General features: G+C 46.7%; 1 long non-coding RNA gene across 1 annotated transcript; it reads left to right on the top strand.

Moving 5' to 3' along the window:
* The first annotated feature begins 798 nt into the window (after window positions 1–798).
* LOC142312411 (uncharacterized) lies at window positions 799–2726 on the top strand. Its single transcript, XR_012754380.1, has 3 exons — window positions 799–871; window positions 2263–2457; window positions 2600–2726. It is a non-coding gene; the product is annotated as an uncharacterized LOC142312411 (long non-coding RNA).
* Window positions 2727–9466: the final 6740 nt, after the last annotated feature.

Genomic DNA, 9466 nt, shown 5'->3' with positions numbered 1-9466 from the left:
GCACTGCAAGACCCGTGGCTTGGAGCAAGCTGTTCGGCCCAGGTCTCACAGCTACACGGGATTCCAGAGTCTGCGGAGAGTGCAGGAAACACCCGCAGACCGTTCCATATTCCACCTACACCGGGATTGGAGGGACCCTGACCAGAAAGGCCTCACAGTGGGAACACTGGCAGTGACCTTGAATTGCTCAGGATCGGCTGGGGCCCATCACGGCCGTGACTGGCATCTCCCGGGTAAACCAGGACTGTGAGTAAAAGAAAACCTTGAACCCTCAGTGATGATGTCCGCCTGTCCTTCCCGTCGCCCCGCGCTTCGGCGCTTGCCATTACTACTCCCCTCATCATCCTCCACAGGGCCCACTCCATCTGTGGGGAGCAGAAACATCTTAGCTGCTATGACCATCAGCCCTGGAGGACAGCGACAGCAGCGGCGGCTAATCCCTGGACGCATACTGCAGGTGGCGTCACGACACAAACCTCCATCATCATCCCCCCCTTCTTTATTGTACACCTCGGGGCCACGAAGCCGGGTAGGGCCACCTGTGACATCCCCAGACCCGAGATCACCAGGCCCGGCGACGAGTAACAGTTAACCCCTTGCCCTGTGGATGCTACATAGATAGGCAGTCAGAACCAAAGAAAGTAATAATCCAAATATTCTTCAACTATATGAAGAGTGTGTGACTTAAAAATGTTAGAGTAACGGCCTCCTCAAACATAATCTGGGTGAAATGGTGAAAGAGGATGAGGTCAATCGCTTTCTATTATTTATTTATGCAGGAAAATCTCATGTAGAGATGAACGAACCTGAGGCTCGAGGTTCGGGTTCGGAAACCAACTTCCAAAACACAAGGTTCGAGTTCGAAATTCAAGTGAGTTACAAGTGCAAACTACTCAAGCGAGGAGTGCTGTGCTGGGTATGAGTGATACTCAGCCCTGTGCACGCTGCGTGCACTGTTTGAACGACTTATAGTTAGGGTTAAATCAGTGTAATCAGATGCAGTGTGCACACAAAAAATGTTTGAAAAACCCAGTGCACCCGCCCCCGAGAGTGTTCTGCTTATGGCTGGCTGTATGTGGGCAGAGACACAAACTGCTAATCAGTGACTTGCTCCGGGGTTCGAGTTAAGCTCAAACCTGTTGAGCTTGCCTCATTTGTTGCCAGCAAACCGAAATCAAGAGGTTCGCTCATCTCTAATCCCAAGAGTGATCTGATCAGGGAAACCATAAAAAATCACCTTTACCACGTTTAATCCAGAAAGGCCTTAGCCACACGGCATGAAAATCAGACCGAGTGGAATGCGATAAAACATCGCCTTCCACTCGGACCAATATTAGCCTGTGTGTCAGCACCCATGAGCGATTATTTTCTCTGCCCCAATCGGACCGAGAAAACAATCGCAACATGCTGCAACTGTAATGTGAGACTCTTTCTCTTGCACCTATTCAAGTCTATGGGGCGAGAGAAAGATCGCACTGCACTCACAGTACACCAGTGTCTGCGAGTGCAGGGCGAGAATCGCAATAGCCAGCTACGCAGGAGAGAGGGAGATAAATCCCTCCCTCTCCTCCTCTGTGCCGGCCCGCCCCTCCACAGTGCTGACCCACCCCTCCTCAGTGCCGGCCCGACCCCCGCAGCTGAGGTCTGATCATGCGATCACTCCGATCAGTCGCAGGGACACTCGCATGACACTCGGCTCCCACTGTGCTGCCAGCGTGAGCCGAGTGTCATGCGAGGATTGCACTAGTACCCCGTGTGGCCCCGGACCTAAGAAGTATGACAGCGTATCAAAATCGCTAAAGTAGACAAATTCCTGAGCCCTGATGGCAAACACCCCTCACTAGAGATTAGTGGACATGTTGACGTTCATGTTCAGTGGGTTCAGCCAGACTTTAGATAAAGTTCCGTTCGGGACCTGAATCTCATTGGAGCTCATTGATTGGGCAGTTCGGCTCTGTGCCAACGTACCACCAGCCATGAACAGATCACTTCCAGGGAAGGGAGGGCAGGGTGTTTTGTGTTTTTTTTTTTTTTGTTTTGTTTTACACTCTACATCTGCTAACGCTGATTTTATCCCTAGTGCGAGCAAGTGGCTTGCACTGGGTCAAGCACAGAGCGTACTCGAGCAAAGCGATGCTCAGTCAAGTGGTTTGCATACTTTACTGTTCGTGTTCGCTCATCTCTAACCCCGAGTACTGAGGTAATTAAGTACCCTAATAGACAGATCATTATTTGTAATATTCATACATTCTATAATTACAGGGTTTGTACCAGAGTCCGGCTGCAGAGCAAATGTGGTGCCGATCTTCAAAAAGGGGAAAAATCTGAGGCAAAGTCTAACCTCTATTGAGTGCAAAATCTTTAAGGGTTTTTTTCTGAACTTTGTAACCCAGCATCAACATGGCTTTAAAGGGGGTTCAATTCTGTCGGACTAGTCTGATCAGCTTCTCTGAGGAGGTAAGTTCTCATTTTCATAATGGACTTCATTATTTTAATCTTAACCTAGTCTCCCGGTACCTACCTGCACGCAACCTCAGATCCTCACAAGATCTCCTTCTCTGCTCCTCCCTTATCTCCTCTTCCCACAATCGCGTACAAGATTTCTCCCGTGCATCCCCCATACTCTGGAACGCTCTACCTCAGCACATCAGACTCTCCCCTACCGTGGAAAGCTTCAAGAGGAACCTCAAGACCCACCTCTTCCAACAAGCCTACAACCTACAACAGCCCTCAGTCCAGTAGACCACTGCGCAACCAGCTCTGTCCTCACCTATTGTACCATCACCCATTCCCTGTAGACTGTAAGCCCTCGCGGGCAGGGTCCTCTCTCCTCCTGTACCAGTCTGTTATGTACTGTTAATGATTGTTGTACGTATACCCTTTCACTTGTAAAGCGCCATGGAATAAATGGCGCTATAATAATAATAAATAATAATAATAATAATAATAACCCCCCAGCCTGTTTTCACCTTCCTGACCAAGCCAAATTTTGCAATTCTGACAAGTGTCACTTTAATGCATGCTCCCATGTTGTGTTTTTACTGGGTTTTTTTCTGCAGCCAGAACCTGCTTTCTTGTAAGTAAAAAAGCTGTAACACCGGCATTCCCATCCCTAATTACGCTGGCGTTTGGTGCTTACATGTGCCAATGCCCTTGCATTGTTCTCTCCCCCTGCCTGGCAGAGACACCAACAACGTTACCTGCTTGGTCCATTCGCTGTCTTTGCGAGCTTGCTCATGCTGCGCCATCCCTTGCTTTGCTGCACGGCCACCCACGTATGCCTGCTCTGCTGCATTGCCCCCACATGTAGTGCAGTCACCGGTTTTGCTCCGCGGCTCCCCACATGTATTTCGGTCCCCGGCATCTGCCGATGTCCCTAGTACCCAGGGATTGTACATGCTGTGCGGGTTTCCTTGGTCACAAGCTTAGGGCATGTATGCTCCCATCTCTTACAGGGGCAGCGCGTGTTCCTTGAAAAGGTGTCCAGCCTGTTACTGGGAGGCACCAGATATTTAAGGCTCCCTACCTTGTTGGGAGGGACCAGAGCAACTTATTAGGTTTCTAGCCTATGTCACAATGAATAGGGAGAGTAGAGGACCCGGGTTCCTAGCTATCCCTCATCTCAGAGTTACTTCTGAAGGTGAGCATATCTGAGTCACCAACCTGACCCTGCTCCTGACCAGCCCTTATCTTATACCCTCTCCCTCCCTACCCTGGGGGAGGGCCGGGATAGGAGTGTGATAAAACCAACAGAGATAGTTTTGGTTTCCCCTGTTTGTCTATCTCAAAGCACACTCACGCAGATGTATAAGGGTACTTTCACACTTGCGTTCAGCGCAGTCCGTCACTATGGAGAATAGCGCAGTCCGTTAACGCACTGCGCTATTCTCCATAGACTTGTATCGACGACGCATTGTAACGCAAGTGTCAGCATTGCATCCGCTGGACGACGCAGCATCGTTATTTTGACGCTGCGTCGGGCGGAAGGAACGCAGCATGTAACGTTTTTTAGAGCGGCGTAAATCTTTATTTTTCACTGCGCATGCTCTTTTTTTTTTTTTTTAAATCACAGAAACTTTATTTTGTTTTTTGGTGGCCGAACGTTCAGCTAAGCGCCCGACCGCCGGCATGTGAGAGCGCTCAGCTGAGCGCCAGGCCGCCGGCAAGTGACAGCTCTCGGCTGAGCGCCCGGCCGCCGGCATGTGACAGCGCTCAGCTGAGTGGCCGGCCGCCGGCATGTGACAGCTCTCAGCTGAGCGCACGGCCGCCGGCATGTGAGAGCACTCAGCTGAGCGCCCGGCCGCCGGCTATTGAGAGCGATCAGCTTCACGTCCGGCCGCTGGGTGATCAGCTGATCATTCACAATAGTCTGCTGCTGGTAAAACTGTAAAGAAGAAAAAATAAAAAAAAAAAAAGCGCTTTCCGTTGTTTTGTACGATCCGTTGCATCCGTTGTGCCATTATATGCAACGCATCCATTGCATCTGTCACACAACGCAATGCAACGGATGCCGTTCAACGCAACTGTGAAACTAGCCTAAGACAATAAGAGGTATAAGGAAAATAGCAGCAATGAGGAAACAACAAGAGGATTCCACAACAACTCCAAGCATCACGCAATATAATCACCAGCAGGACTGGGACACAACAGCACACAGACCAAAGCTATAGTCAGAGTGGGAAGAGGGATTCCACCATCTTAAAAAGGTGGAGAGTAAATGTGATAGGTTTCCAATAACATGTGTTCTTTGAGGTAACCAGCAGGCTACCATAAGTTAACTCTTGCAAGTGTGAACATTAATGAGCACACAGCTGGTTGACACCCGAGCCTGCCTGTATATCTCAAAAACATCAGAGAAACCATAGTGTGGAGTGTCAGAATATGTAGTGTGAACAGTTTCTGATGCCGCCATGACACTTGGTGAGTTTTGAGCAAAACTCTGTGTGACAATATCTCTCCCTCTACGAAGGGCCTCTGGTCCCTCAAGACCAGGTATCTCCAGATGACAGCGACGAAATTCCCTACCAAACAATTCGCATGGATATCAGAGGCTGGTACCCTAGTCCTCTCCTCAGGACCATAACCCTGCCAGTGAACCAAGTACTGTAAAGAACAACATGAGAATCCTATAATTTTTGATACTTGAAACTCCAAAGACCCATCAACTAAGACCGGAGGTGGACGTACAGGAAGAGGGGCTCCTGATCCCACAAATTTCTTTAATAGAGATTTGTGAAAATCATTATGGATCAAGGAGTATGATGGGATCACTAGGAACAGGAGAGCCAAAACTCGCCCTCAGGGAAGGTGATGATATTTGAGCCGCCTTCCTTGACCTAGCTCCTGAACAACCCTGTTCTACTGGGCCTCCACCAAGGAGAAGCCCGGGACAGTAGTGATTAATAGGTCTCCTGCAACATGTGACTCAAGCAGTAATGCACAGGCTAGGAGAACTTAACTCCTGCAAGCTTGATTATTAACAAGAGCACAGCTGGTCGACGCCCAAGCATGTCTGTGCAACTCAAAATAAGCATCGTGTGGAGTGCCTGACTGCTGTGTGAACAGAGTCAGAAGTAGTTCTGACTAGAGATGGGCAAACCTCCCAAGATTCAGTTTGTGTTCGCCAAACAGCTTGATGAACATATTTGAACCCCATTGAATTCATACAGCTTTCAAATTAAGAGGTGGATGAGTGACAGGAGTGGGCCTGTTCCTCTGAAACCCCTGCCACTTACAGGCAAGACACAACTTGGAAACTCAATTTGGAGTCTCCACAGTTTACAAAATTAGGGGGGGACAGCAGGACAGTGGCATCGATTGCCCCACAGTACCTATATTGTTTTGGCCCAGCAGTGAGGCATAGGCCATGCACCAGAAAGGGTCTGGCCCAGAATTCACAGCTTTCAAATAAAGAGGTGAATGAGTGACAGGAGTGGGCCTGTTCCTATGAAACCCCTGCCACTTACAGGCAAGACACAACTTGGAAACCCAATTTGGAGTCTCCACAGTTCACAAAATTAGGGGCAGACAGCAGGACAGTGGCATTGATTGCCCCACAGTACCTATATTGTTTTAGCCCAGCAGTGAGGCATGGGCCATACACCAGAAAGGGTTTGACCCAGAATTCACAGCTTTCAAATAAAGAGGTGGATGAGTGACAGGAGTGGGCCTGTTCCTCAGAAACAGCACAACAATTGTATGGTCCATTTTCTCATGTTCACCTTGTGAAAATGCAAAATTTTGAGCTAAACATTTTGTGGGAAAAAATAAAAAAAAATATTTTTTTCTTTCTACATTACTTTAGCTCCTGTGAAGCATCTGAAGGGTAAATAAAACTCTTGAATGGGGTAACTTTTTGGTATTTTCTGTTATATAGGCCCCTCAAAGTCTTCACTTCCTACCAAAAAATAGTTATTTTAACATATAATGAACACAGTAAATAAAAATAATTGCGCAATTGCACTTTTTTTTTTGCAATTTCACCACACAGAATTTTTACCCCATTTTCCAGTATACTATGTGACAAAACGACTGGTGTCATTCGAAAGTACAACTTGTCTCAAAACAAACAAGCCCTCTTATGACTAGATTGATGGAAAAATAAAAAAATAAAAAGTTATGTTTCTTGGAAGAAAGGCAGGGAAAAATGCAATAATGGAAAATCAGAAGGTCATGAAAAGAATAATTAGCCAATGTACTCTTCTGCGTCCTCAATACCCCCACTGTGCACCACATGACCCCCAATTAATTACAATTTCATGCTTCCTTTCCCCCTAATTAATTATGTAAGGCCTAAGACACACGGCATAAAAATCGGACCGAGTGGAATGCGATAAAACATCGCATTCCACTCGGACCAATATTAGCCTATGTGTCAGCACCCATGAGCGATTATTTACTCGGCCCCAATCGGACCGAGAAAACAATCGCAGCTTGCGAGACTCTTTCGCTCGCACCCATTCAAGTCTATGGGGCGAGAGAAAGATCGCACTGCGCACTGTACACCGGTGTACCACGAGTGCAGGGCGAGAATCGTAAGAGCCAGCTACGGAGGAGAGATAAATCCCTCCTCCTCAGCGCCCCCCGCAGCTGAGGTCTGATCGCATGATCGGACCTCAGTTGCAGTGACACTCCCATGACACTCGGCTCCCGATGTGCTGCCAGCGTGAGCCGAGTGTTATGCGAGGATTGCATTAGTCCCCGTGTGGCCCCGGCCTAATGTCCACTCTCCCACTGCCCACCCTCAATTCATTATACGAGGGGCGATCCAAAAGTAATGATAATCGGTTATTTCTCTCTTAGGTACCCACTAGTCCAGGAAAAAAAAATTACTTAAATAGGCCACGATTCACGGGAGCTACATTCATTTGAATATGAACTGCCGAGGAGTGAACATCAAAATGGAAAAAAACGAGCTCAGAGCTGTCATCAAATACCTCTGCTTGAAAAAAATGACTACCAAAGACATACACAGCGACTTGGTGGAAACATTGGGGGACTCTTCTCCATATTCCACAGTTGCACGGTGGGCCAAGGAATTTAAGCTGGGAAGAACATCGACGGAAGATGAACATCGTGAAGGACGCCCATCCACGTCCCTCAATGAAGAAAATGTGAAAAAAGTTGAAGACGTTGTATTGGCAGATCGAAGAGTGACTATCAGGCATGTAGCTGAGGTCACAGGGATCTCATATGGCACTATTCAAAGAATCCTTGCAAAAGAATTGCATATGAGAAAGGTCTCCGCGCGTTGGGTGCCAAAAATGTTAACCGACGAGCAAAAGAAGAAACGAGTTGACATTTCAATAGCAAATCTCGAAACGTTCCAAGCAGACAAGGAGAAGTTTTTGTCACGTTTTTTGACCATGGACGAGACCTGGATCCACCACTTTGATCCTGAAACTAAACAACAATCAATGACATGGAAACGAGCCGACGAACCGATGCCGAAAAAATTCAAAGTGTCAAGCTCAGCAGGGAAAGTTATGGCGTCCGTTTTTTGGGACGCTGAAGGAATTATTATGGTGGACTATTTGGAGAAGGGATCCACTATTACGGGCTCCTATTACGCAGAACAAATAAGAAGATTGCGGGAGGCTGTCAAGGAGAAAAGGCGCGGAAAACTGCGGGCTGGAGTGCTGTTTCACCAAGATAACGCGCCGGCTCACAAAGCTGCAGTTGCCATGGCAACCATTGAAGAAGCGGGCTTTGAACTGGTGGAACACCCCCCCCTCTATTCGCCAGATTCAGCCCCCAGTGACTTCTTTCTCTTTCCTCGCCTCAAGGAACACCTCCGGGGCAACAAATTTGACGACAATAGCGACGTGATAACCGCTGTTGGAGATTTTTTTGAGGGTCAAGATCAAGAATTTTTTCTTGAATTCTAAGTTTAGAAAAGAGATGGACTAAATGTATAGACTTGTTAGGAGACTATGTAGAAAAATATATATTTTTTTTATATATATATTCATTGTGTTTATTATATCGCCCCTCGTATGTCCTCTCTTTCACCCCTCACCCTCAATTCATTAAAATGTCCGCTCTCCCAACCCCCCACTTTTTATTCATTATAATTTCATCTCCTACCCCTATTTCATTAATTTTATTGAAATTTTTTTTTTAATACTTGTCCATACTATCTCTTGTAGCCCCACTTCTTGTGGGTGGCACAATGATGTCATCACACGAGCACCAACTGATGACGTCATCGCGCCGGCAAAGAAAAGGTGTTGCACTACTATTCCGTATTTCCAGCAGGGCAGCTCCTGGAATGCTCCCTGCCCGAGGATTAGCGCAGCCAGGCAATCTGGCCACGAGCCCCCTTGAGCTTTGGTCACCGGGCGATATTCTAGATTGCCCTCATTATAATCTGGATAATATTTGCACCTACTTTTTTGTCAAGTTTTGCAACTTTTCTTTGTTCTAAATTCATCTTTCCATTTGTGCTTGTTTTAAAATCGGTTTTATATATGTTCGCCTGTTTTTTTGTTCTCCACTTTGCATATAGTTTAGGGTTTTCCAGATGTTTTTGCCTAATTCTTAATTTGTGGCTTTTAGAAAAATCTCAATTTGTCAGAAATGTAATCTACTTTCTACCAGAGGGATTTGATCTACGCTAGAAATTTTTGCTCACTTTTTGTGATATTTTGAGAAATGTGCAACTGTTTTCCATTGTAAGGTTGCCAGAACTACTAAAGACAAAAACAGACCATTTTAGATTTTGTTAAAAAATTCATGAACCATGCGCACCATTTTGATGAATTTGGCACAACAAACAGCAGCAAATACTACAAGATAAGAACATTTTTCTCAAAAATTCATCAAATGATGAATCAGGCTCATAGACGTTTGAAACACATGGGGCCTATTTTTTTTTTTTTGCTACCAGATGCCCTCACTGAGCTGTAGTGATGTAACAAGCTCCGAACTGCCTAATATTGCACACATTGATGACCGCTTTACTGGC

The sequence above is a fragment of the Anomaloglossus baeobatrachus genome, chromosome 5 (genome assembly GCF_048569485.1).
Source record: "Anomaloglossus baeobatrachus isolate aAnoBae1 chromosome 5, aAnoBae1.hap1, whole genome shotgun sequence".
Classification (NCBI taxonomy): Eukaryota; Metazoa; Chordata; class Amphibia; order Anura; family Aromobatidae; genus Anomaloglossus; species Anomaloglossus baeobatrachus.
The sequence above is the reverse complement of the archived record's forward strand: the minus strand, read 5'-3'. Positions and strand labels throughout refer to the sequence as shown.